Raw genomic sequence first — 27,981 nt, forward strand, 5'->3', positions numbered from 1 at the left:
AACAAAGCCACATAGCTAAACATAGGTAAGGATTATGGGTTAATGTAAGTTGTAAGAGATAGTTAACAATAACCCTGAGCAATAGACCAAACAGTTTACAATTAATATAAACCTCTGTGTGTTTATTTGGGACTGAATGGTTTTGGGACCAGGGAGGACAGAAACTTCTGCCTACAGCTGGACTTGAATACTTTGATAGCTAGACCTTGGTGGTCACCCTCAGGAAGTGGCCAAATAATGGAGTAGACCTTGGTGGCTAGCTTTAGGAATGTAGTCTAACAGTTTGGCAAGATAGAGGGAATGGGGCAGAAGGGCAAAAGGTAAAAATTGTCAGCACTGTTTGCCATGTAAATCCTTCAATGGGCACTGCATTTTGTTGTGTTGCTGGTGTTTTAAGGATCCTTGTTCCTTCTAATATGTCTGCCTCAGAGTGCTGGGGTTGAGTACACACATCCTTATGTTGAGCTCATGGCAAGGTCTACACAGTACGTTTATCTGGATGAATGCTTGCAAAACTGATTAATAGCAGAACGGGCTCCGACTGATCTGAGCAATAAGCAACGGCTTCCCAGTTAGCAGCGGTCCTGAGGACTCACAGGTGTGTGGCATGAATCACTACAGTGTCCCTGAAGGGGCTTCAAAGCTTCTCTTACTGTCTTATTAAAAGGTACCATTTACAATTCAGTAACATAATCAGAACACTCATTAATGTAACACTTAAAAAAAAACAGAAATCAATTACATGTGTGAATATGTGGAGTAAATGATTGGCATTAAAGGGACAGGTTGTCCCTTCATCAGCTCATGTTGAAGCCAGAAAGAGGACAATGTATATACTTTTAGGTGAAAAGGTGAACAGAAAGCCTCATGCCGACACACCTGGTTCTCGCCTGCTCCCGGGTCTGCATTTCTTGCTGGGCTTTGCTTTCATAAGTGATGCTCAGGTATAGACAGGAGGCCACAGAGTGAGGGTCACCTCACCTGTACCTTGTGATTTCCTGGCCTCAAAGTTTCCCTTAAGGCCGAGCCTTCTAAGGGTGACTTTGGAACTGAATTTGAACCACAGCTCGATTCTTATATTAGTACTGTGACTTTGAGCAAAGACCTTAAATTCGCTGACATTTGGCTTTTTTTTTTTATCTATAAAACAGAAGTAATGATTACCATCTTGCAGGGAGCTTGTAAGGATTAAGTAGGATGTAAAAATTCCTTTTATATTATAAAGGTTGGACCCAAAAGAGAAACCATGGCACAGTGCATAATTACAGGAGTGCACTGTACAGGGAGTGGCATTCAGAGAATGTTCTACCGTGTAATGGAAGAGCCAAGGAGCCGCAGGAAATGTTTCTAAAACTTGGTGGATTGCATCGTCAGGCTCACACTAGATAGAGAGGAGTCCAGACTCTGAATTTCCCTGCTTTCAGGAAACCAGAACTACGACCAGCAAGTCTGGGTGAGTCTTGGTGCAGACCAACACTCCTTGAAGGAGACAGAGAAGAGATTTCCTATTTCTTCTCATCCCACCCCTAACATCCTCAGCTGGGACCCAGCAGATACTGAAACCTCCTGGACACAACTCTCTGAGCTGCAGAGAGGATTCTGAGAAGGCAGGGCCTACGGACTCTAGCCACATAGGGGCTAACTGCTGTTCACGTAGCCTTAAAGGTTGTGCCTGGTTGAGGTGACATTTCCCTCAGAGGCGTCTTCTAGATCCCCAATTTTTATTGTAGGTGCAGCAGATTCATGTGAACAGTGGGCAGCCTCAGCAGCCTTAAAGGTTGTGCCTGGTTGAGGTGACATTTCCCTCAGAAGAGTCTTCTACATCCCCAATTTTTATTGTAGGTGCAGCAGATTCACGTGAACAATGGGCACCCCAAACATTTGATTACATTGGGAGTTAGAATGCCTTCTACAGAACAGTGCCACTTAAAAATTGTGGCTTCCCAGGCCACCAACAGCTGGCGTTCATAGCTTATGTGTCTGGCTTTTCTACCTTATACAGATCATCAAAACCCACTGTGTGTCTGAGATGAGAACAAAATAAATACATGTGTGTCTTTACAGGCATGCCAGTTTTTCCTTGGTGAAGTGCACAGTGAATGTACCACGCGCAACCATAAATGTCTTTCTGATGCCAACTGTAATTCTGTGGAGCTGATGAAAGCCTTATATGTTGTCTTTGGCTGATATGTAACCTACTGCATTACATCAGCTGCGAGATGACTGCAGCCTGGCACAGTCTGTGGTAGCCTTCAGTTCCTGCCCTGGCTTATGTAGCCTGGTGTAGCTCGAATTCTAATTGATCTTAATAATAAAAATCTGAAGTCAGATATAGGGGGTAAAAGCTGGGAGATTGGAGTATCAGAACAGTCAGCCACTTGAAAGTTCTTTCGTCTACCAACATTCAGACCAAGTGGGTGATCCTGTCCCTACAATCCTCAGACTGCAAGCTGTCTCATGAAACCTCAGACTGAATCTGAGCTCCTGTCTCCTCCTACCTTCTATTCCTCTGTCTGCCCAGTCATATCCCTTCCTGTCTCCATTTCCCTAGTACTGGGATTAAATGCATTTGACTCCCAAGTACTGGGATTAAAGGTGTGAGCCACTACCATCTGGCTCTGTTTCTCTTTTAGACTGGATCAATTTCATGTAGCCCTGCATGGCCTTGAACTCACAGAAATCACAGAGGTCTGTCTGCTCTGTCTTCAAGTTCTGAGATTAAAGGTGTGTGCCGCCACTGCCTGGCCTCTCTGGCTAACTAGTGGTTTAACTCTGCATTCTGATCTCCAGGCATTTTTATCTGTTAAAATACAAACAGCCTGGCAAACCCCATGTGCTGAATACCAGCTTGCTGCTTCCAAAGGTGCCCCTTGCAGTTGGGTCCTGTGCTTGCCTTGGCATCTTTCCCTCCAAACGACATTAGACCTAGATGCCATTTTCCAAAGCTCCCTCCAAAGCCGCATTTCTTGGGGCTCTTCACTGGGCTTGTCCCCACAGTGTTTGTCCTTCTCTCTGGGCCATAACTTAACTTGGGCTGATGTTTAAAGTAAGCCCGGCTTATCTTTCTTCCTAGACTGTAAGCACCTTGAGACCAAAGTCTTAGTCAATTCTTGCTTTTAAAAATTTTCTATATATTCTAAATGTATTTCTATGCATTTAATAAGACTTTAAGAATACTGGTTTGAAATTTGAAATGCAAATCTCATTGTAAAAATTATGTCAATTATGTCTTAAAATTTGATTACATGGAATCACAACATTTTTAGTCTAAATTTAATATACACTTAACAACTTGTCTGTCTCTAAGTGAAGAAGACCCACAGTGTCTCTTTGGTTATTATTAGCATGACAGAAAAGGAGGAAGACATCTGTTTAAGAGACATTCCTGCAGAACTCAGGCTGAACTCGAAGCGGAGATCAGCAGCTGAGCAGGAAGAGAACAGAGACCGGGCCTCCAACAACTCTTGCCTGGAGGATCGTCACGTGACCAGTGGTGCGACCATAGTTCTCAATGCCCTTCTCCCAACCCCTGCCTGGCTCTGGGCTCAGAAGCTGGATCTATGATTTCTGACGATTTGACTTCTTTGAGACTAACACATGTTTCCAGGTAACAAACAGTACTTTCTCAGCATCACGAGGCTAAATGAGAATGGGTGATTTCTTCATCCTGTTCACTCTGTGGCTGCATCAGCAGGGAGTAGAATGAAGCGAATTCCCCATCCCCTTTCTGCACACAGTGCACATGGCAGGCAGCAGCGTGTCACAGATCTCCCCCTCCCCTTTCTGCACATGGTGCACATGGCGGGCAACAGCGTGTCACAGAGAAAAGGAAAATATTGGAGAAAATGGCTGAGTACCAAAGAGCACTTGTTGCTTTTGCAGAGGACCCAGGTTTAGCTCCAGTCATACACGTGGCGGTACATACTGTCCTGTAACTCCAGTTCCAGAGGATCTGATGCTATCTTCTCTCCTCCACAGGCACCTGCAATGCGGTGCGCACAAAGACAAAAATACACATAGACAATAAAAGTACAACTTTTAAAAATATACAACGATGCATGAGTAAGGGTTTTTAAAAATTAGGCAAGGATAGAGCCACATAATAGATGCTAACAAATATTTGCTTAATAGCTCATGATGATTGCATGCTAGTTCATAGTTATAAAATGACCTGAAAGAAGCATTAAGAACTAATCAAGCCCGGCAGTGTTGGCACACGCCTTTAATCCCAGCACTGGGGAAGCAGAGGCAGGTGGATCTCTCTGAACTTGAGGCCAGCCTGGTCTACAGAGAAAGTTCCAGGACAGCCAGGGCTACACAAAGAAACCCTGTCTCAGAAAAAAGAAAAAAAAAACTAATCAAAATATGTTTGGGAGCCTTCCAGAATCCTGTTCATCATGTAACATAAGTAACACATTAAGTAACACAAAGTTACTTTTATTTACAAAAATATCTATCAGGCGGGCTTTTGGTTTTCAGAATGGGAGCCTCACTTATGCTAGGGAGGACCCTGTCACTGAGGAACATGGCCAGCCCTATGTACTGGGAACTGACTGTTGCTATTGTAGAACGGCTTTGTCCAAAGACAAACAGTAGACAGCAAGACTCCAGTTCCAGTGTCCTTTGTCCTCTCACCTTACTTCTCTCTGCACTAAGCACACAGAGTGGCCCTCTGAAGCTGGCTTCACTCAGGATGCTGCACAGAATTCTCCACACATCCCTGCAAAGCTTATCTTATCTTCTCTACACTACAAGAGTCCACCTTCGTCCAGCTGCTGATCGTTGACCTGTTCCCACGGTCGTCACCACAGCACTGATGATTGCATGCTCATACAAAAGCAAATTCAGATGCTTCTGGAAAATAAATAGGTTTGATAGATACAGTGCACGGTTCTGTTTTACTTGACAGCTTTTTCTTTGGTGCTGTCGTAATGACCAAACCCTGTTCCTGAAACTTCCATCAGACACCTGGAGACCAAGGGTCACAGAGGGCCTCTCATGTGGTCAGTATACCAGAATCATGTTGTTTCAGCTAAGGGCTCAGATCTGGGTAATTACAGAGGTGATCCCTAGGATTTTAAGGAACACTATCTTCAAAATGTGTGAGAAGGTAGATCTTAATGGTTTAGCCCTTTCCAGAACGTGGCTGTTGGGTAGTGATGATTCTGGAGTTTTCAGGGACGTTGTGCCAATTGTTCCTTGTAGCTTTCATGATTATTAGGCAAAGGCATAAGAGCCATGACTTTACATTTCTGAGTGAGTCTCTAAGTGATTTAGTGTGGTTCACCGGAAGAGGATATTGGAGCTAGTTGTAAGTCTAAACAAACCGCAGCAGAAATTGAAATGGTCATCTGTGGCTCAAACTGTTCTCTGGATTAAGCTAAAATATCATCAGTGTCCTTGAGGAGACAACAAGAGAATTGTAATCTCAGATTCAACCCGCCCCCAGCGACCTCTGTAAGGAAAGGAGGGAACCGATACCTCCTGAGGAAATTCCAGTGAGCAGGGCATGCAATCCAGGGCAGCAGTAAAATAAAGGAGAGGGAAAATTATTTGCTATCTAAATTATAAAATTATGGAAAGCTGTTGTCAGGGAAATGACCCTCCTCGCAGAGTAACAAGCTTGCTTGGCTCTCCTTCCCAATTCGCGCTGCTGAGTAAGCCGAGCTCACACTGTTCCCAGACACACACTTTATTGTTTATTTCTATAACTGGTGAATAAATAACTTTTCCTGAAGTTTGTGTGGCCTTATTTAGTAAGTACATATTAATACCTTAAATTACATTTCTGCTGCATAGCCAGTGAGTACACCAATAAAGTCACAGTCTCTTCAATGACCTTGAGCCTGAACCTCAGTCCTTCACTGGCAGAACTTAAATCTGAATGTAGCACAGGCATGGGGAAGATGGCCCAGGAATAGATGATTCAAGGCATACACTTATCTCTGGGAGGATATGCTCCTGAAATGTTAATATTTAAATGCATACTTTCTGAAAAAGGCACTCTCCACTGCTCTGTCAGCTAACAGAGTTTTGCAAGCTGCCAATCTATCAGTCAGACCACTTGACTCAGCTAATGTCTGTCAGAGTGACGGCCAATCCCTTGATTCTCCAGCATGATTTCCATGTACAGCCAGAACCCTCACACAATCTTCTGAGTGCTGGGAAGAGAGGTGAAAGGTGAGACTGGGTCCTAGAGATGCAAAGGTGCACCAGGACCAGGGCCAAGAGCTGCAAAACCAAGAACCTCGTGTCAGAGACGCCAGCGTTGGTTTCTAGTACTGATGCCTGGAGCTGACAGGTGGAGGCACTGAAGCCCCCTAATGTTTGGCACTGCACCATCTGATGGAGCTATTTCCCATCCCAGGAGTAGGGAAGGAGGTGCCGAGGTTTGGTTTGTGGCTAATGCAGCACACAGTAGGTCCTGGGTTCAAATCACACTTGTTACTCAAACCAAAAGAAGAGGACCAACAAAAGCGCAGACTGAGGCAACTCTGAGGCAGAGATGGTTTTGTTTCTGCAATATTCCTTCTGATGACCCCTAAGTCACTGCCCCTCAGCTCTAAGAAAACCCTGGGAAGGAAAGAGCCACTCTGCAGAGACTCCTGCTGGCGAAGCAAATGCAGGAGTTTGTGTGCGTGTGCGTGTGCGCGCGCGCACGTGTGTGTGTGTGTGTGTGTGTGTGTGTGTGTACGCATGTGTGTAGCACACATGAATGCGTCTGTCTGTCTGCCCTTGCATTAAAGCCAGCTATAAACCACAATTTCCCATCTTTCCCCAGCCCTGACACTTACACTGGGGAATTTTGTAAAGTGAGCAGATAAAGAAACACTTTCTTGGTAGCTGGTTTTAGTCCATCTGCTATTTTGAAGAAAATGACAACAGAATAAGAGAAAAGGATGTTTTCCAATTATTTGCATTTAGCTAAAACACTAAATGCAGTAAAAAAACCTGCAAGTTATGTTCTTGTTAAGATTGAAACAGACAAGATGGAAATAGAACAAGAAATAAATTAACAAGATCTATATTTGTCAAAGAGGAAGGAGACAGAAGAGAAGGAGTGAACACTTTGGGTACTAATGTGCTTTGCTTCTAGAAAATTCTGAACTAAAACCTCACTGACTCTTTCAGACCTAAAAGGGTAGCAGAATTATTTTGTATGATAGCATCTTCATTTGACCCCAGGACTCATAACTTTTCATAGATTAAGGTTACAGATGTTGGAATTTTGCTTATAATCAAAATTATCCTACTGACATTGTCTCAGATTTATAATAGATAGTAATCTTGGGACTCATGAATGAGAAATCATAATTTCTTGGAAAGAATGATTAACCTCCTATTTTTTATTTTCCCTACATGCTGGTTTAAATAATGTTATATGACCACAATAATAAGTAGTGAATTCTTTTTTTAAATTACATTTTTTAAAAAAATTTACTGGTATCATAAAACAAGTTTGGGGATCTTTCTTCCTTTTATTATTTATTCATTTATTAGCTTTTTCAAGACAGGGTTTGTCTGTATAGTCTTGACTGTCCTGGCTCTGTAGACTAGGGTGACCTTGAACTCATAAAGTTCCACCTGCCTCTGTCTCCCAAGTGATGGGATTAAAGGTGTGTGCCACCATCACCCAGCTGACTATTCTTCTACCCAATAGAATAATGTGAGAAATATCTGTTAATCCTTTGAGGTTTTTGTAGAACCCAGAGTCTGTCTCATCCTGGGCCTTTTTCCTTACTTAGTTAGGGGATCTTTTATTTTCCTTACCTAGTCAGGAGATCTTTTATTAGTGCCGTTGTCTAATAGCTGGCTATGGAACTGTTCAAATTATTTATTGCATCTTGGTTTAATTTTGGCACATTGTATGTATCTAAAAATTCCTCCATTTCTGTTAGATTTTCTAATTTCACAGAACACAACTTTTTAAAGTATCCTTATGAATTTCTGAACTTCACTGGTATCTGCTGTAACCCCCTTCTCCTCCTCCTCCTACTCTTCTTCTCCTTCTCCTCCTCCTCCTCCTCCTTCTTCTTCTTCTTTTGATGTCACAATACTTTATTTTGTCACATACCTCAGAGCCCAGTTACCAAAACATAATGCCAGTGACAAAACACCAGACACATAGTTCATAAAGAAAATCCCAGATCCTAAAGGCACCTCCATGCCACTATAGCCATGTGATCCCCACAAAGGTGCTAAAGCAACCACAGGTGTTAAGGCTGACTGTGCAATAGGGGTCTTGGGAAAATGGTATATATATATATATATGAGAGATTAAAACTAGACCGTGAGTTTAGTATGAACACAGCTCAGCTTTACCGTTCCCTTTATTCCATTTGTTAGTCTGTTTATCTCCTTGAATCTAGGATTTAGCTCTGTTCCATTTCCTGGTATCCCTTTTTTCAATCTGCACCTATAGTACTTTTATTTGCTAAGCTTGCTCCTTACAAATCTTTCATTATAAATTTTATTATAAATCTTCATCAGAGTTAATACTAATGATCACACAATAGAGTCTACACTAGGCTGTTCTGAGATTTCCTCTGCCAAAAGAATTATATCCAAAACTCTTTACTTTCACCTCATGAAAACTCTTTGAACAAGGGTAGAAGGCAGCCACTTTCTTCACAAGAAAAATATGTAAGCAACAAAATAAATTTTCTTCTCTGAAGCTTCTTGTGTGAGTCCCCTACCCCTAGTTCAAATAGCTCTTGTCACTCCCGTCTTCCATGCTCCCACTAGTGTTGTGATGAGGCCGCTTGTTGATTCCCGGCTGCTCAGCCCTGAAATAATCACACAGAAACTACATTATTTAAATCCCTGCTTGGCCCATTAGCTCTAGCTTCTTATTGGGTAACTTTTACATATTAATTTAACCCATCTTCATTAATTTGTATATCGCCTCATGGCTGTGACTTACCAGTTAAAGTTCCAGTGTCTGTTTCCAGCCAGGGGCTACATGGCTTCTCTCTCACTCTGCCTCCTTTCTCCCAGTATTCAGTTTAGTTTTCCCTGTCTATCTAAGTTCTGTCCTATCAACAGTCCAAGACAATTTCTTTACTCACTAATGGTAATCACAACACACAGAGGGGAAGCCCACATTACACTGGCATGGCTCATTAAGCATGCCAAAATACTGAAAACACCAATGTCCCAATTTTATAACCCTAAATACCAAAGTCCCAATTCCTCCAAATAAAAACATGGTCAGTCCTATTAAAACAATAGCCCAGTCCCTGGTTCCTTGGTACCAACTTCTGTATGTGCTGGAATCCTGAAGAAGTAGACTCCAATGCCAGTGAAGAAATGGATACGCTGATGAACAAGGACAAGCAGGTGAAGAGGGTACACAACCCCTTCCTTCTTTCATCGTCCCTCTGTTCCTCCTAGTTTCTCCCACCTCCTCTCTATCCAGATCCACTCCCTTTCTGTCTCTCATCAAAAAAGGTCAGGTTTCTAAGAGATAATAACAAAACACAACAAAATAAAATAAAAATAAAACAGAGACAACCACATCAAATTTGGACATTGTAAATCAAGAGAAAAATACAACGATCCCAAGAGAAGCTACAAGAATCAGACTCCCTTGTTTACACAATCAGAATCCCTACAAAAGAACTAAACCGAAATTTATATAGTATACACAGAGGACCTGGTGTAGACCTGTGCAGGTTCTGCACTTGCTGCTTCAGTCTCTGTGAGCTCATATGAGCTTTGCTCAATTGTTTCACAGGGCCTTATTCTCCTGGGGTCCTCTGTCCCCTCTGTTTCTCCCACTCTTGCTTCCTCTTCCACGGTGTTCCCTGAGATCTGAGGGGAAGAATTTGATGGAGACAACTTATTTAGAGCTGGATATTCCAAGATCTCTCTCTCTCTCTCTCTCTCTCTCTCTCTCTCTCTCTCTCACACACACACACACACACACACACACACACAAGCAATTTATTGGAATGACTTACAGGCTGCTGTCCAACTAATCCAGCAATGGCTAGCTGTGAATGGAGAGCCCAAGAATCCAGTATTGCTCAGTCCCATGAGACTAGCTAAGTATCTCAGCTGGTCTTCTGTTTATGCTGGAATTCCAGAGTAGACTCCAGTGCCAGTGAAGAAATGAATGTGCTGGCAAGGCAAAGAAGGAAACCTTTCTTCTTCCTTTGTCCTTATATAGGCTTATATAGTCCCCTTGCTCCACATCTTCATCAGCATGAGCTGTTATTTGAATTATTGACCTTAACCGTTCTGATTTGTTTTAATTGAAGTTTCAAAGTACTTTTGATTTTCATTTTCCTGGTGGGTAAAGATGTTGAATATTTCTTTAAATGTTTCTCAGTTGTTTTAGTTTTCTTTATTGAGAATTCTCTGTTTGTGTACTCATTTTTAATTTGGTTATTTGGGTTTTTGATATTAAGTTTCTTGAGTTCTTTATATATTTTAGATATTAGCCTTGCATCAGATGTGTAGTTGGTAAAAATCTTTTCTCGTTCTGTAGGCTGCTGCTTTTTCTGAATGATAATGCCCTTTGCCATGCAAAAGGTTTGCAGTTTCTTGAGGTCCTATTTGTCAGTTGTTGATCTTAGTGCCTGTGCTATCAGTGTTTTGTTCAGAAAGTCTACTCCTGTGCCTGTGAGTTCAAGATCATTCCCCACTTTGTCTTCTCTTAGGTTCAGTGTACTTGGTTTTATTTTGAGGTCTTTGGCCAACTTGGCTTGAGTTTTGTGCAGGGTGATAGGTGTGGATTTATTTTTATTCTTCTATATGAGAACATCCAATCATGTCAGCACCATTTGTTGGAAATGCTCTTTTGTTCCATTGTGTTCCCATTGTTTAATTTTAGCTTCTTTGTAAAAACTCAGATATCTAGCTTTATCTTTGATTAGATTCCATTGTTTCACCTCAGTTTTTATTACTATAGCTCTGTAGTACAACTTGAGATCAGGAATGGTAAGATCGTCTACAGTTCTTTTACTGTTCAGGATTGTTTTAGCTGTCCTAGGTTTTTTGTTTTTCCTTATAAAGATGAGAATTGTCCTTTCAGGATCTCTGAATTGCATTAGAATTTTGATAGGGATTACATTGAATCTGTAGATTGCTTCTGGTAGTATGACCATTTTTACTACTTTTTACATTTTAATCCTACTGATCTATGAGCATGGGAGATCTTTCCATTTTCTGATATCTTCTTCAATTACTTTCCTCAAAGACTGAAAGTATTTAATTATATAAGTCTTTAACTTGCTTGATCATAGTTACACCAAGATATTTTATGCTATCTTTTGTGGGAACTGCAGCCCCGAGTTACTTATCCCTGCCCCCATTTGAGGTGCTTATCTGCAAAGAAAACATAATAAATTCCCTCTGCTCCTGGAGTTGGGAAAGGAATTTTGAATGCATGGTGATCATTCCTTGATCTCTGCTGGGGTCAGGTGACAGTCCCTTTGCAGCCCCGTTCCCTTTTGGTGCCGTGGTATAAACGCTAGCCCCAGCAGAACAATAAACAAGCTGAAGCTGTTCCACCTCAACCTCATGCTCTGTGGATTCATTCAACCTGGACACCCTCCATCGAGACTCGTGGTTCCAGCCCGCGCGAGCGTGGTAGTCTTTGGCTATTGTGAAGGGTTTTGTTTCCTTGATTTCTTTCTCTGACTGTTACTGTTTTTTGTGAGTTAATTTTGTATTCAGCTACTTTGCTGAAAGTGATTTATCAGCTATCAGAGTTCCCTGCTGGGATTCTTAGGTCACTTAGGCATACTATCATATTAAAGGAAAGTAAAGATACTTTGACTTCTTCCTTTCCAATTTGTATCTCCTTAATCTCCTTTAGTTACCTTATTGCTATAACTAAGAAAAAACATGGAGAGAGTATACAACCTTGTTTTCTTGTTCCTCATTTTAATGGGATTGTTTTGAGTTTCTCTCTATTCAAGTTTATGTTGACTATGGGCTTGCTATATATTGCCTTTATTATGTTCAGGTATATCCCTTGTATCCCTGATCTCTCTAGGACTTTTACCATGAAGGGGTGTTAGATTTTGTTAAAGGCCATTTCTGTATCTAATGAGATGATCAACTGTTTTATTTTTCTTTCAATTTGTTTATATGATGGATTACATTTTCTGATTTTCATATATTGACCCATCCCTGCATCTCTGGGATGATGCCTACTTGACCGTAGTCGTCAATATTTTTGATGTGTTCTTAGTTTCAGTTTGCAAGTATTTTACTGAGTAATTTTATATTTGTGTTCATAAGAGAAATTGGTTTGTCATTTTCTTTTTTTGTTGGGTCTTCATGTTGTTTGAATACCAGTGTAAATGTGACCTCAGAGAATGAATTGGGCAGTTTTCCTTCTGTTTCTATTGTGTGGAGTGGATTCTAATTTTTCTTGTCCCCTAGATTTGATGACACCTCTGTGGTCCTTTAGTCCCCTAAAGAACATGTGCAAAAGTGTCCATCACTTCAATCACAGGCTTTGAAAGAATCGAAGGGTAGATTCCAGTTCTTCTTTGGGCTTCTCTTAATCTTGTTTCTGAATTTTAGTGAGGCTCCATATGTTTAAAGGTCCTGAAGAGTCATGGGGAGGCCAGAAAGGCCTCTGACATAAAGTAGTCACCTCCAGATGGGAGAGAGAGTCACCCATCACAGGTCAGCCATAGCTGTGAAGAAACTTTGGAATCAACTTCCTCTTGCTGTTCTGTGATTTTCATGAAGTATCTGTACTTTTGTGTTGTTGTATTGTTGTGTGTTTCTGTGTGTCTGGACTGAATAGTTCCCTCCCTGGGGCCATCTGGGAGACCTGAGGCCTGAAAGCACGTGCTAGAGTCCTCCAACTGCTCAGGGAAGCTTCTTCCTTACTGCAACAGGTGCTCACAAACCTACACAGATGTCTCTCCCCAGTCTGCCTGTGTCTCAGAAGCCCACAATAAGCTCATCTAAATTTAGGGCTCATCATGGAGGTAGCTGATAGGCTTGGGGGAGGGACTGGCTTGTAGACCTGGGGAGGAGCAGATGCTTGTCAATACAGCATCTTTGATAGAAGCTGCATTTGGAGGGGTCGACTCAGCTGGGCCAAGGGCAGCAAGGGAGACAAATTATGCAGGAAGGAAAGCCTGAAGTTCCCTCAATACTCCCAGAACTGTGAGGTGCTCAAACCAATATGGTCTTGGCTCAATTAAACAAAAGATTTACTCAAAGAAGAGGTAGATGAACCCATAGTTAGAGCTAAGCATGGAGCAGCTACTAGGAGGCCAGGGCATGGAACAGCACTGGGGCCTTTGGGGAGACTCAGAGAACCTGAACTATGCTGGATGGGTAGATTCTGGCACAGTAGACAATGAACAGATAGGTGCAGCAGGTCATTTGGGGAGCAAGGGTGAGGGATGAGAGAGGTGGAAGGCCCAACACTGCTTTATTATTAGATAGACAATGACATCATCGAGGGATGCAGGAAACCAGACCAAGGAACATGGGAGAGAGCTGCAGTTGGAAACAGTTTCCTGGAGCAGGTTGCTGTGTTGTGTGGAATTTTATTGGCATGGGAAAAACACCCAGGGTGGTGGCAGATGAAGAGTTAATACTGTAGATGGCTAAGAACAGAAGATTGAGAATTCATAAGCCTGGGCATGGAGAGAATGAAGGAGATGTAGGGAAAAAATAAGGGGTAAAGCAGAAGGGGAGAGGTCTGGCACTGTGTGCTTTGTGCTTTGTGAAATTAGGCAATTGTATCTCAGAGATATTACCCACCGAAGGGATACCTTAAGAGTAGGCTTATCACTGACTAAGTCTATTGTGAGCAGGACAAAAAGGAGGTCTTTGCTGGTCCGTGCTCATTCACAGTATGTTGGGACACATCTGAGTATCAGAAACCATCATGCATGAGGATATTGGCCATGCAGTTGCATGTCCTAGTGGCCCATGAAGCAGGTCTGCTCTTAACACTTCAGACCAACCTGAAGAAATGAACACAATGGTTAACAAAGGGCAGGGATGACCTGGCACACCACAGCTACCCACTCTGACACGGTCTGAGGCAACTGCTTGGGGGGCTTAGGGGAGCAGTTGTGCAAGAGACAGAGATGTGTAGGTGACAAGCTCCCTCAGGAGGCTTTACCATGTATGCATCCTGTGGCTGTGACTGAGGTGCTCCTGCCTTAGCAGCCTGCAATGCAACCTGCAATGCAACTGTTATTCCTTTGCGATCACTTTAAGAGCTAGCCACGCCCACTTCCAGCCACTTCTGACCTCGTTGCCATCTTGGCTTTCCGCTTTTCTGTCCGGCTCTTGCCGTGTGCACACGTGCACACATGTTTTTTGTTTCTCTCTATGTTTGTCTATGTCTCCCTTTCTTTAAGTAATAAATGTTTAGCTTTATGTATAGCCTTATGTCCATTTACTCTGCCGTCCACCGCATCCAGCTGCCTGACTCTGCCGCTCGCCCAGGGACCCTGCACTGTCCTGGCGGCAGCCTCTGCCTGGCTTGCAGGCTGCCCGGGGCATCCCAACATCATATTCTTTTTAAAGAACAATAGCAACCATGTCTGAGATTCTAGGTGTGGGCACTCTTAGGGCAGCCAGAGACCCCAAGCAGCCAGGGGACACTAGTGACAGGCATGGCTCCCTTCATGAAGGGTGATGATCCCTTCAGCCTGACTGAGAACCTGCCAGGCATGCGGCTCCTGCTGGCTCACTCAGCTGTGTTGCTATTTGGGAAAAGACCCAGCTTCTCCTTGTTCCCTTGCCACACCCTGCATAGGACCTGCTGTGCTTCTGAGGAGTTTAGGGAGGGAATCTGGGGCCTTGTTGTGTTCTTCTGCACCCATCCTTTCCCCAAAACACATAGAAACTCGATTACTTCACAGAAGTCCCACTCTGCCCTTCGTTTTCTTCTTCCTGGGGTTTCAGGAAACAATCCCATGCTGTTGCTTCCTGTTCTATCAGGCAGGCGCACTGTAGGGAGGTGAGCAGGCTGGAGTGAGGAAGGGCCTGCACCTGTTTGTTGTTCGAATGTGGAAAACGGAGGAAAAGGCCTCTTGTAATTTCCATCATGTAGCCTTTGAGTAGCTTCGCTTTTCTTGCAAATGATGTTTTAGCTGGTTTTCAAACCGCACCAAGGCAGAATTTATTAACATTTTCTGTCTTCATTTTTAAATTAAGGCTTTGTTTTCAAATATACACGAGGCTTCTGAATCTATTAATAACCAAAATATATAGATGCTATCATGAGTACATTGTAAGCAAATTTCAAACAAATGACCCTAAAGACAGGAGAACAGTCTGATAAAAATCAGCCAAAAAAGTTCAGAAGTGTCTCTCCTGAGTGAAAAGAAAAGCTAAGTGATTAAAAAGCCTTGGGCAGAGTAAGTACCCCTAGCTGGAGGGTTGAAGTCCAGCGGATTCTCTATAGTGTTTTTAAATGAGAGAAGCGTTAGCAAGTAAAGAAGCCCTTTACTCTTCGGCATAGGAGATATGCAGAATTAGGTGGCAAACAGGACGATTTCCTTGTTTATAATGAGGAAGAGAAGGGTGGTCTTCCTGTCCGTCTCTCACATCCCTGGCTGCTTTCACTAAAGCTGAGCTGCTTTCAGCGTTTGCAAGGATTTTTCCTTTCTGATAAGAGCCCTCTTTCCCTTCTCCAGTTCACGGAGGCACAATGGAATGGAATCTTAGAAAGTGTCTGATTTTTAAAAATGATATTTTAACTTGACATTCTGTTAAATAATATTTTTTCTGTGATTTTTTCTTTTTATTTGCTTGCTTCTCTCCCTCTCTACATCTCCTCCTTTCTTGTTGTCTTTCTCCTTTTGATTTTTAGCAGACTTATTTTTATTTTTTGTTGTGCACATCTGTGTCTGTGTGTATGTGCACATGAGTGCAGTGTGGACAGAGGTTGGACGAGGGCGTCAGATCCCCTGGAGCCAGAGCTAAAGGCAGTCGGGTGCTGTCCAAGCTGGGTGTTGGGAAGTGAATGCCGGTCCTCTGCAAGAGCAGTACCTGCTCCCAACGCCTATCTACCTGTCTCTCCAGACCCCTAGACCCTTATTTCATGTTTTTAAAAAGGCTCTTGGGATAAAGCACAGGCTGACAGGACCAGGAACTCATCAACTCCAGGACTTTCATGTTCTTGTGTCTGGGACGGGTTATTAAAGGAGGAGTTTAGAGATGACCAGACCTCAAGGATAAAGAGCAGAAAATGGCTAAATGAAGACCCCAGTGACCTTTTATATGTCAGCACAACACTCCCTTCTTCAAAGTTCCTATACGCCACACCCACCCAAGCTTTTCAGAGGGAGCTGCCTTGGCTGGTATAGTGCAGGCAACCCATCCTTCCCACTAATGCTCTCTTGTTAACCTCTGGAACATTCTTCCCTACAGTTCTGGGTTCTTCTGCCTCAACCCCGCCTGGACACCCTTAGTGCTAGAGTTGTATGTGCTAGAACCATTTCATTTAACTTTTTGACTCTACAAATGTTGGTTGAGGCTTCACATTTTCTAGGCACTACAAGCAGAATTCAGTTAAAAAACAAAAACAAGCAAAATAAAACCACCTTTTTGTTCTATGCCAAAAGCTACCAGCAAAGCAAATTTCCTGTCAAAATCGTGTGAGATTATAACTTCTTTCTGTTTCTCCTGCTGAAATACTTTATCATAAACATATTTTCACTTTTGACAAAAGAAAATAGGTTTAATTCTCACTGCTGACAACTCTGGAGCTTCTTCTGAGGCTCTTGGATTTGTTTGCGTGCGGCTGCTTAGTCTCTCAGTGTGCTCAGCTCTGGAAGGAACCTCCTTGTCTTCAGCCCTCGCCACTGCCCTCTGCATTATTCTGTTTCTTTCATTTTTAGACATTTTGCCGAGAACTCACCTGACTGAAGACAGCGCTATTGATGGGCATGGTCTCAGGGTCTAAACTCTGTCGATCGCTCTAACCTTTATCAGACGCCAAAAACAGTCTCACTAGAGACTGTCTTACTCAGTATCTCAGTGAGCGGCTGAGAACTCTGGATGCCTCCTTAGAATGTGTAGAAGGAAGAAAGCAACATCTGTTACATAAGGTGGGATGTAGCATGAATAATACAAATCCAGAGACAGAAAATGGGGGTCAACCCAAAAACCAGAAAAGCAAAGCATCCAAGGCCACCAGAGAAGTCTTAACTCTACCTAGGCTGGGTAACCACAAACTAAACAGCCTAAGGCCTTCTCTCCTCCCAGTTTAGATTCCCTCTGGGGCTTAGATTCAAGGTGTGTGACTGCCTAGGACAAAGTGTGAGCCACCACCACCTGGGTTTGTTTCTGCATTGATCTTGTGTTGCCCAGGGTGGCCTTGAACTCTCAGAGATCCATCTGCCTGTCCCCCAGATCCTGGAATTAAAGGTGCATGTCACCACTGCCTGATCTCTGGTGTCTTTAGCTTTGCCTCTGGTCTTCAGGCAAGATTTATTTACCAAGATACAAATATTATACCTCTACAGGGTATCACACCCCAAGCTACACGCCAGTTGGGCATTAGAAAGGGACCACACAGCCAGGATGAGAAGGGGCTGGCTTGCTTCTTAGCTCTGACCACAGTGGCGGCTGTTGCATAAACATGAGGAAGCCTATTATAACAGAATTCTTCAGGAGCAAATGCTCCTAGGCAGCGTGGTTGTTTCCCCTCTGCAGAATACACTAGTGTTGAGTTCAATGGGAAAGGTAGGGAGGCGAGACTGACTCCTCACTTCCAGCCTCTGTTTAGACGCTTGAGGCCGTACTTCATCAGCCGGGATGGGATGGGAAGCAGCAAGCAGGCAGCAACTCCTTCTCTGGGACCCAACTTCTCAGCCTACCCCACTCCTGGAATCTCCCTTCTACCTCCTAATAATTAGCACATGTCAACATTCAGATTTTATTAACAGCCATAGAATTCGGGGTCTACTTCTAAACATTTTTGTTGTTGCTGTGGTTGATTGTATCTGCTGGATTAGGACTTTCATACCAGTCGTGTGTTCTGCCCCTAAGTGTGTAGCCTTTAAAAACACAGTGCACTTTGCTAGCATGCTGAGTAAAGGACAGGAAGTGAGGCTTCTTTTCCGTTCTGCTGGGCTTACACAGACAGTCACTTCAAAACTCTGCTAATTTTCCATCATGTCCAGCAAGATTTAGTCGTTTGTGTCATTATTTTCTACTGTATTAAAAATAAGTCAGATAGGATATTGATTTACCTTTGATGACTTGGATACCTCAGAAAATATCACAATATTCAGTCTCTCGATTCCTGGATGCGAAGTTATTCCAGACAGTGAGGATCCAAAGAAACAACCCATATGGAATCTCTGATTTTCAGGAACACCAGGCTCTGTGTTGTTCTCATTCACACACTAACGGTCCATGACTGAGAAAGCATTCTGCCCAAGCCTGAGCTGACAGATTTACAAGGCAAAAAAAGGGAAGTTGTTTTCAGCTAATCCAAACACTTTTAGAAAAGATTTATTTGGTTTATGTATGTATTTATTTACTTACTTTCTATCTGTTGATCTCTATCTATTTATCTATCACCTATCTGTCTATCTATCTATCTATCTATCTATCTATCTATCTATCTATCTATCTATTTGTCTTTCTGTCTCTCTATCTAATCTGTCTGTCTGTCTATCTAATCTATCTATCTGTCTGTCTATCTATCATCTCTTTCTCTTTACCTATCTATCATCTATCTATCTATCTATCTATCTATCTATCTATCTATCTATCTATCTATCTATCTATTTGTCTTTCTGTCTCTCTATCTAATCTGTCTGTCTGTCTATCTAATCTATCTATCTGTCTGTCTATCTATCATCTCTTTCTCTTTACCTATTTATCATCTATCTATCTATCTATCTATCTATCTATCTATCTATCTATCTATCTATCCTCTATTTATCATGTGTATGCATGTGTGCCTGTGTGAATTTATGTGCATCACAAACATGTGGATGGAGTTAGAAGGCATGAGATTCTCTAGAACTGTAGTTATATATGTTTTAAGCCATGTGGATGGGTATGAGAACTAAACCACTGTTTTCCACAAGAGCAATAAATGCTCTTAAGTACCGAGTCCTCAATCCAGACATAGGGGGTGGATTTTGAATATAGTGGATAGTAAAATGCAATATGTATTGGAGGCTATTTAAAAATGTTGTTTTACCTAAGTTTTAGATAAAAGTTGCGGGATGAAATCTAGAGAAAGGTTGCTGTACAACAGAGCCAAGAATAGAATTCATAATTTTGGTACTCTGCAAATACTACAAATTGTTCATTGGAAATGATAGCAAAAAAGTGTTCAGTCATTGGCCATGTAGCAGTCCTAAACAGAAAAATAAATAGCCATGACTTTAAGATCATTAAAGAGCATCAGAAGTCGGGGGGAAACACTGGAGGACAATCAGTACATGGTATCCCCAAACCTGTGTCCTCAGAAGAAAAGCACAGCTGCATTTTGTAGACTTTGATTTTTGGACAGGATCCACTAAGTGCACCTGTGTGATGACTGGATCCTGACTTAGCTACTTTTCTATTGCTGTGATAAAATACCATAACCAAGGCAAGAGTTTAGATGGATTTGTATACCCGGAAGGTTTAGAGTTCATGATAGAAGAGAGAAGGTAGCAGCATGATAGCAACAGGACAAGGTAGGAGCTCACATCTCAGCTGCAAGCAGAAGGTGGAGAACACACTGGGAATGACATAAGTCTTTTGAAACCTCAAAGCCCCCCACCAGGGACCACATCCAACAAGGCCACATCTCCTAATCCTTCCCAAGCAGTTCCACCAACTGAGCACAGAGTATTCAGACATATGAGCCTGTGGGAGGCATTCTCATTCAAATCACGAGTCAGAACTGAGCTGTGAGGGAAACAACACAGAGATTCAGCATGCAGGAGTCAGCTGTTGGGGTGATGGTTTGACCTCTTGACGTCAGGGCTCTAAAAACCCAAGATGACTTGCACCTGCACTGAGGTACTGCAGGTCTAGAGTGGCTGCCACAGGGCCAGGGCTCTGCTGTGGTGGTTCTAACATCTTTGTGGAGGCAGCATCTCTGTTGTGTGTTTGGGCAACCAGGAGTTTCCCCCTCAGTCTCTGCTGAGATTAGTCTAACGGAAGGAATTCTGGATGGCATTTAAGTTCCCTGTGTGGTCTTCCATGGTCTATGTTCTCTCCACCTAACTTTCTATACCAACAAGAAAGTTTCCATCCTGATTTTAAAATTTGTAATTTTTATACGTAAACATTTTAGTCTGTGTATAGCTCCTTAAACACTCACTAGATATAAATATTATTTTATATGGTGCTATTTATAGATGAAGGACAGTATCCTCTAAGTATCCACTGTCTCCTTATGTTGGTATTTTTATGTGCTTAGCTTTGCCAGCTCAAAAGGTCCCTGGGTTGTTTTATTGGACATCAGGCTGATCTTCTCTAGTGATTATCGAGGTAAACCATCGGAGAAAAATTCTTGGCAAATATCCTATTTTATCTCTCACTTTTAATATCAAGGTTGGTGTGTTTTCTTTTTGGTAATATTCTGGTAATATTTTGTTTCCTGTTACATTTTGTTGTAAATATGCCTTCCAGGTCTGAGTCAGGCTTCTCCTCTTTAAATGTCTTTTGACTCATAAAGCTTAAAAGTGATGAGGCCACTAAATTTAGCTGTAATTCTTCTATGGTTTTGTGTCCTCTAAAAAGTTTTCTCTCTTGAAATTATGATTGCCTCCCTGTAACCTTCTAGAAGTTCTACAGCTTTGGTTCTCATATAAAGTTGTATATCAGTTGATGTAATCAGAGAAGCAATGTCGCTAAAAATGTTAGAGTAAGGGGTTCATTTAGGAATCTTACCTGTGTCATTATGGAGACTGATAAAATAGTCTACATCTGATTCAGAGTCCAAAGTCACAGGGAAGCTATGGAGGGAACGTGGGACAAAGGGGAAGAAGACAGGATGGAAGGGGGCACAGGGAGAGCAAGGGAGAGGAGAGGGGCAGGAAGGAGAGAGGGAAGGAAGACAGGAGAAAAGGGAAGGGGGTAGGGGAGGGGAGAGAGCGGGAAGGAAGGCAGGAGAAAGGCAGAGGGAGGGAGGGGAGGTCAGGAGGAAGGATCAGGTGAGAGTTTTCACTGTAAGGACACATCTATCATGGATGCCTTCAGTTCTCAGCTTTGTAGGTAAGGATGTCCTAAAGGAGATGAGACAGTCACCCCTCCACAGAGTTTCAAGGAGGAAGGTGGAGGGGGGTGTCTGATGGGATTTGGGGGCCATTTCTGCTCTGCCCTTGCCTGTAAGACTGGCCAGCGATTGCAGAGCAGGGAGCATAGCTGGGCCGGACTCACGGTGTCCTCTGTTCAGGCAGTGATAAGGCACTGTTGCTTTCTTTGTCTCTGCAGTCTTTGGTATCCAGACTTAACTACCAAGAATCTACAAAGAAGGAATGCTGGGTAATAGTTCGGCTTAACCATGTCTGCCTTTATAAAACCATTCATGATATTTATCCTATGTTATTTTATGCCCCACTCACCTGCAAATCCATTTTTGTCTAACAATAACACTTACCTGGGGGCTGGAGAAATGATTCCGAGGATGAGTTCCCAAAACTCACATTAAAATCTCACAACCGAAATGGATCTGATGCTCTCTTCTGGCCATCTTAGGAACTCACATGTATGTAGACACACACATACACATACGTGCATGCGCGCGCACACACACACAAACTTTAAAAGAAAAAAGCTCACTATATTTGTCCTTCTGCATGTTTATGGTTACTTGTTGATTTCTATGCTTTTGAATCTATCCTACCTTCTTAAAAAAGATTTATTCTTAAAAATGTTTACTCATGTGTATGTGTGTCTATACATGGATGTGTGTGCCTGAATGCAGTGCTTGTGGAGGCCAGAGGAAGACAACAGGGACCCTGAACCACCTGTCCAGCCCCATTCGCGTGACCTTTAAAACACCACTACAAATGCAGCACTTTCAGTAACAAGTGCCGAGTATTGATTTTCAAATATGTGCACGACTTCCAGTATGTAGAACAGATTGTTTCAAAGATTTACTTTTACCTGATAGAGACATATGTAATAAAAAGCAACAAAACCATGTTTGTTACAAATTTTTACAAATTTTTATCCTGCGGTATACCTTCATGCACTTTAATAAACAATTTGAAAATAATTTATAGTAAAGTCTATGTTTCCTGTTCACAGCAATGACTGGATTTGGAGATTGGCCATATTTTACTAATGCCACATCATTTGCTGCTGCTGAAAATACATGTTTATAAAAGACCGTACTTTGCTTCAAGCTTGGACCTGATAAATTGTCTGTGGTCCACTCGGTACATCCTTTTAAGTGTTAAGCATCACTTTGAAAGCATGGCATGCTGACCCCCTTTGTATCTCGAGATGCAATTAAAAATAATGGCCTAAATATTCATGTCGCGGAGAAAGTTGGCAGCCTGACTCCAGCGCTACCCATTTGACCTCTTTTGTGACTTGCAGGAGTGCGTCTTGTTTTTAAATGGATGGCGTGTTTAAGATCTGAAGTCACGCCACCTCCCCCTGACAATGACTGAGATAAAGGAGGAAAGTTTCATGAAGAGAGATTTCCAGCCGAGCTACTGTCTGCCAATCAACAACCCCTAGTCTCCCACAATGTAAGTACGTGGGGAGCCCATCTCCAGGGACTGTCCTGAGTCCCTGTTCACCAATCAATACTCTCCTGTCTCCCATGATATGAAGATGCTGGACGCCCATCTCAAGGAACTGGGCCAAGGCTGGCTTTGCATAAACAGTTTTTTTTTTTAATTGAGTAGACAGTCCATGAAGAAAAAGTGTTTTATAGTTCTTCATAGTGCCTCTGGGGGTTAAAAATGAGGTTTGTAGATAGAATTTATTAAACATGTTAGAAGAGAGGACTTGGAATGTTTCCCTATAAGGACACCATACATGTTTAAGAAAGATTATGCTAATACCCTGATGTGATTATTGTTCATTGTGGATGTGAATTGAAGTGTCATATTGTACTTTGTAAGTATGTAAAATTACACTTCAATCAGAAGAAAAGAGAAGAAAGTGAAGCATGTTGGGTCATGCTTTAATCCTAGCATTTGAGAGTGGAGACAGGAGGCATCCTCAGCTATATAGTGAAATGAGGGCTAATATGGGCTACGTGACAGAATAAAATCTGCCCAAGGATTGTTACCCTAGAACCATGGAACATTCTGGTTAAATGTCATTCATCACTCACGTATCTCAAAGTTTCTGGTCATTTGTTTGACGCAAACCACTTTATGTTCTCACCTCTTTTCTCTTTTTGCAGTTCACCATGACTTAAATGTATTTCTTGTTTGGTTTCTGATTTTACGAATAAAGCTTAGCTCCAGACCAGCTTACATGTTTCCAGTTTATCTATCTAGTTAACTTCAAAAATTATCACAGTGATCGCTTAATAAATATAAATATTTATTTATAAATATTTTTTTATTTATATATTAAATAAAAAATATATTTATTAAAAATAAATATAGTGAATTGATGAAAAAGAATGAGCAAGTAACTGGTGTTCTTAACTGAGATGTAGTTTATGGTTTTTAATTGCAGCAGTACGAAACCTCACTGTAGCGGGAACCTTAGTGCCAAAGAAAGCCCTGCGTAGATGTGGGGCAGCTTCTAGGACCCTTGGCCGACTGAGCTCAGACTGGCTTAGAACTCACTCTGTAGCCAGGATGGCCTTGGCTGTGTAGTAGCCCTCTTGCCTCAGCCTCCCCATGCTGGAATTACAGAACCACAGCTTGAGACGCCATTACTGGCAACCTGAGCTTCGTAAAACTATTGTTTTCTTTGATTACCTTCTTTCATCCCTCTTCTTGTCCCCACCCTTCATGCCTCCATTTTATTTTTGAGTGGTCCAAAATTAGATCTCATGGTCCAGACGCCATTTTCCTAACTGTGCCATTGTTTGATATTTGAAGAAACAAAAAATATAAATCCACTGAATTCTGGTAGGTTCTATAGCGTCCTTACATCTCTCTTGTCAGCTTTTACTAACAGCAAAGGACATACTGCTCTGTCTTGACTTCATTCCCCTCCTTAGCTATCAGACACAGTCTTCCTACATCAGAGAAAGCAAAGACTTTGCTGAAACTGACTTCCACCGCAAGGCAGGAGCTCTGATAGCTGATATGTTTTCTTCAGTTCTTTAAGAGCCCATGCGGCCTCCTCAAGGCCATCTACATCCTTCCTTCCCGGGGTATGTGCAAATCATTGACACTGATGCTCTCCTCAAGGCCCTCGCTCTCTCAGTCCCAGCACAAGTGCACACTGGTACGTGGTGTATAGTGATGCATCTGCCTCCCAGCTTCACAGTTTAAAGCAACGGAAAATACACATTATTTTACTTCCCAGCAAATATGAAGAGAGATTCATTATGGGACAATGGAAGATCATTATTCTGGTGCTGAAAGATGTGTATTTATTTAATTTCTTTTAGGTAGCCTGGTAGGTATCCCAGGCTGGCCTCGAACTGTGGTTCTCCTACTTCAGCCGCCAGAGTATCCGTGGTAACGGATGTGTTGCTCATGCCTGCCGTTAGGAGGATAATTAAATTTCTTCTGAGGAATTGCATTATTTGTAGCCATAGAGGTATGTGAATTAGAGTGAATTATTTTAGATTCATTTTGGAAGAAAGTTAGAGAAATGCGAAGGTTTTGTTTGTCAAGAACTAGAGAGACACAGGTATTAGTCAAGATTAAACTCTTTAACTTTAGGTGAACTTTAAAAAAAAAATTGGTGTTCCTTTTGTCCCCGTGGATGGTAGATGAGCTGCTGCTGATTCCGTCTGCGTTTGCTGAAGGAAAGCCAAGCCGCAGGGATCATTTGCTAAGAACTGTCTAGTAGTTTACTGAGAGAATGGCCAGGAGTTCAGCGCAGTGTTTTTGGTTCTGGATTTGGTCATCGCAGATGAGGGCATGGATAGGACTCGGACGGTGCGGATAATCTAATTAATTAAATTTGGCGGTCTCTTTGAAGAGCGAGTGCAAGGCTGGTCTTTTGTCTCTCCCGAAGCTGAGACGCCCTGCAGGAGCCGAATAAGAACAATAGATAGTTCAGGCTCATCTCATCTGCACCTCCATCTGATGGAGCGGGAAGATTTAATTAAAGCTGGACTTCATTCAAAAGGAGGGACTATTGAAGCAGGCATAATTAAGCTGCTTTCCCAGGGTGCACGGGTCAGGCATTCCTCCCTGTATTGTGTTTTTACCTTTAATATTCCTGATTGCATATTCATAACAAACTATAAATTTTCTACCTCTGTACCAGGTGTTATTCATCAGCATCAGTGAAGATCTCTCTAATGATATTCCACCTTTAGAAATCTCCAGAACCTTTTTTCCTCCCTAATCATTCTCATTTTTTTAATCAAGTAGTAGATAAGAAATCACTTTCTTTTTTTGCAAAAAGTGTGTGTTAGGAAGTTAAATAGTGCTCTGTGTTTATTTCCCTTTCATCAAAATAAAAATTAAGTAACTATGGATGCAGCTAATTAGTCCTCTTACTTTCCCAAGGAATAGTTACTAAAAACAAATAAAAACCCTGGAGATGTATATAGCAATTTGAATTGTTTGAAGGCATGGAGGACAATTGTAAAGAAAAATATTAAATAACAATACAACTAGATCAAATGATAATGCCTTTTAATTGAGGTAATCTTGTCAGAACATATCTGTATGTTAATAACTCAATGCTATGTAGCGCAAGCTCTCTCTGGTTGCTTGTCCGGGATGGGGGCTGGGCTGCACTCCAGACTTTAACGGTAGACTGTTGGTTGTTTATTGTTTTCTTCTCTATTCCCGGGATCTCCCCCTGCAAATCATCTTCATGAGAATTTCCTAATTCAGTACTCAGGGGTTTTAATTATTTAATTTAGGGTAAAACACATGTAAAAAGACAACACAAGGTACTCATAATCTCCCCAATTTTTCTTCACATCCCCATTACTGTTTGACTCCTTCATCATCAATACGATGATGCCATCCCCAGTGAACCTGGCTGTTTTGAACTTTGTAAATTTGGCCCTACTTTTTGATTAGGAATATTTCCTAGAAGACTATAGTTATAAATGTTTGAGAAGAGCATTGATGAGAACATAGTAATTGGTCTTGTTAGTTTAAAATTGGCTTAGAAAAAAATAGAAAAAGAAGAAAAAAATCAAATTGACTTAGCATTTGATTTTAGACATGCTTCCTTGGCTGTATTAAAATAAGACAATAATTTCTCTAAAACATACATTTTTATTGTGGAATGTGTGTGTGTGTGTGTGTGTTAAACATAAAGAAAAATGGGAGAAGACATGAGAATTTTTTTTTTCTTCGGAGAGCTCTTGTCCTATTGACTCTAAGGTTTAATCAATGATGAGGCAGCAGCCCCAGATGGCTGTCTTTGGGAGCTTGGGTACTATGAGTTAAGAAGGCCCCCACTCACATGCTGAAGATATAGGACCAATAAACAGGCTTCCAGTGAAGCAAAATTGCAGCAGTAAGAATAATTCAAGCCACAGGCACCTTAGTGTCAAGGGCCAATTTTGAAAAAGTGTCTGGAACCTTCCATCAGCTTGTTCTGCTCTCTTAGTCCCAGAGTGAGCTCAGTGGCCAGAGCAGCACAAGCTCCTAGAGCCTGTAAAATAGTGAAAAATAATATTTTTTTTGTTTGAAGTTTTGTGTTTATTATATGTAAAAATTCTGTTAAAAAAGTTTATTTCAGGATTCTAGGAAGATTTCCTTTTTAACCTGTAGAAACCATTCACTCTACAAAATAATTCATTTCCAAAGTATATGAAAAACAGACGTTAAAGTGTGGACTTGAGACCCTTTCTATACCATTTCCTTCACAGAGATACATTAACTGTAATGATACCGTTTGGTAGAACTCAAGTCATTCTTCATGGTATTAATTTGATCTGTGTGAAGTGAAGTGCTATGCAAATGTCTGCATTACCTTCTCAGAATGGTCACCAAAGGGTGTATGTCCTAAACTGGAGGATTAATGCCAGGTTGTGACTCGGATCCATCAGTTAAATCCTGACCTTTTGTAATCTTCAAAAACAAACAAAAACCAAACCAACAACCACAGCAAAAACTTCTTCTCATAGAAATTGAGATTGTGATGAATAATTCTCAGATGGTGGAGGAGTCCCGAAGTGTAGGTTTGGCTACACTGGGGCGGAAGCATTCAGCTGTGTGCCCGTTCATGGTACAGCCCCGTCAGTGCCATCATATAATTTAATTGTAAACTCATGTCATGTAAAGGCCATGCATGTTAAATATACAAAAGCAAATGCTATGTGTATTTAAGGTTATACTCACTAAACACTGATGTCCTCTAGAGAGAGCAATGAAAAAATAGTGTAAGTTACAATTAGTATTTCTATTATTTGGAACAAGATTTTGTAGTGTTTTATTATGCTAAAAGAAATATTGTAGAGTTTAAAAACATGTCTCTATATCTTGGGATAACCCACTTAGCTATTTTTATCCTGTTCGTGAATAAGATTGATTACTCTAATTTGTGTCTGTTGTTTTCGTCTGAACAGTTTTCTCTACTCGGATGGTTCTCTCTCTCTCTCTCTCTCTCTCTCTCTCTCTCTCTCTCTCTCTCTCTCTGTCTCTCTCTGTGGTTCCTTGAACAGTACAACCTGGTAAACAGGTCTTTACAGATCTTTGAAAGGTGATCAATTCTTTGAATTTTAGTTTGTTAAATGACATAATAGATTCAAACTGTTTGCTTCGAAATATGTCTCTCTGTAGTTGTGGAGCCTGGGTACTGAAGAGAAGTCAGTGTATCTAGCTTGGTATTGCGTTAGGTGTTGCTAGGGTAGTTACTCAGAAAGATGCTTATTGAGGTGGGGAGGTGGTTCAGATCCTCAGCCATGGAAAAGCTAGGTGTGGTAATGTGTTTCTGGGATGACTAGTTCTATAT

The sequence above is a fragment of the Myodes glareolus genome, chromosome 17 (assembly GCF_982192425.1).
Source record: "Myodes glareolus chromosome 17, mMyoGla1.1, whole genome shotgun sequence".
NCBI lineage: Eukaryota > Metazoa > Chordata > Mammalia > Rodentia > Cricetidae > Myodes > Myodes glareolus.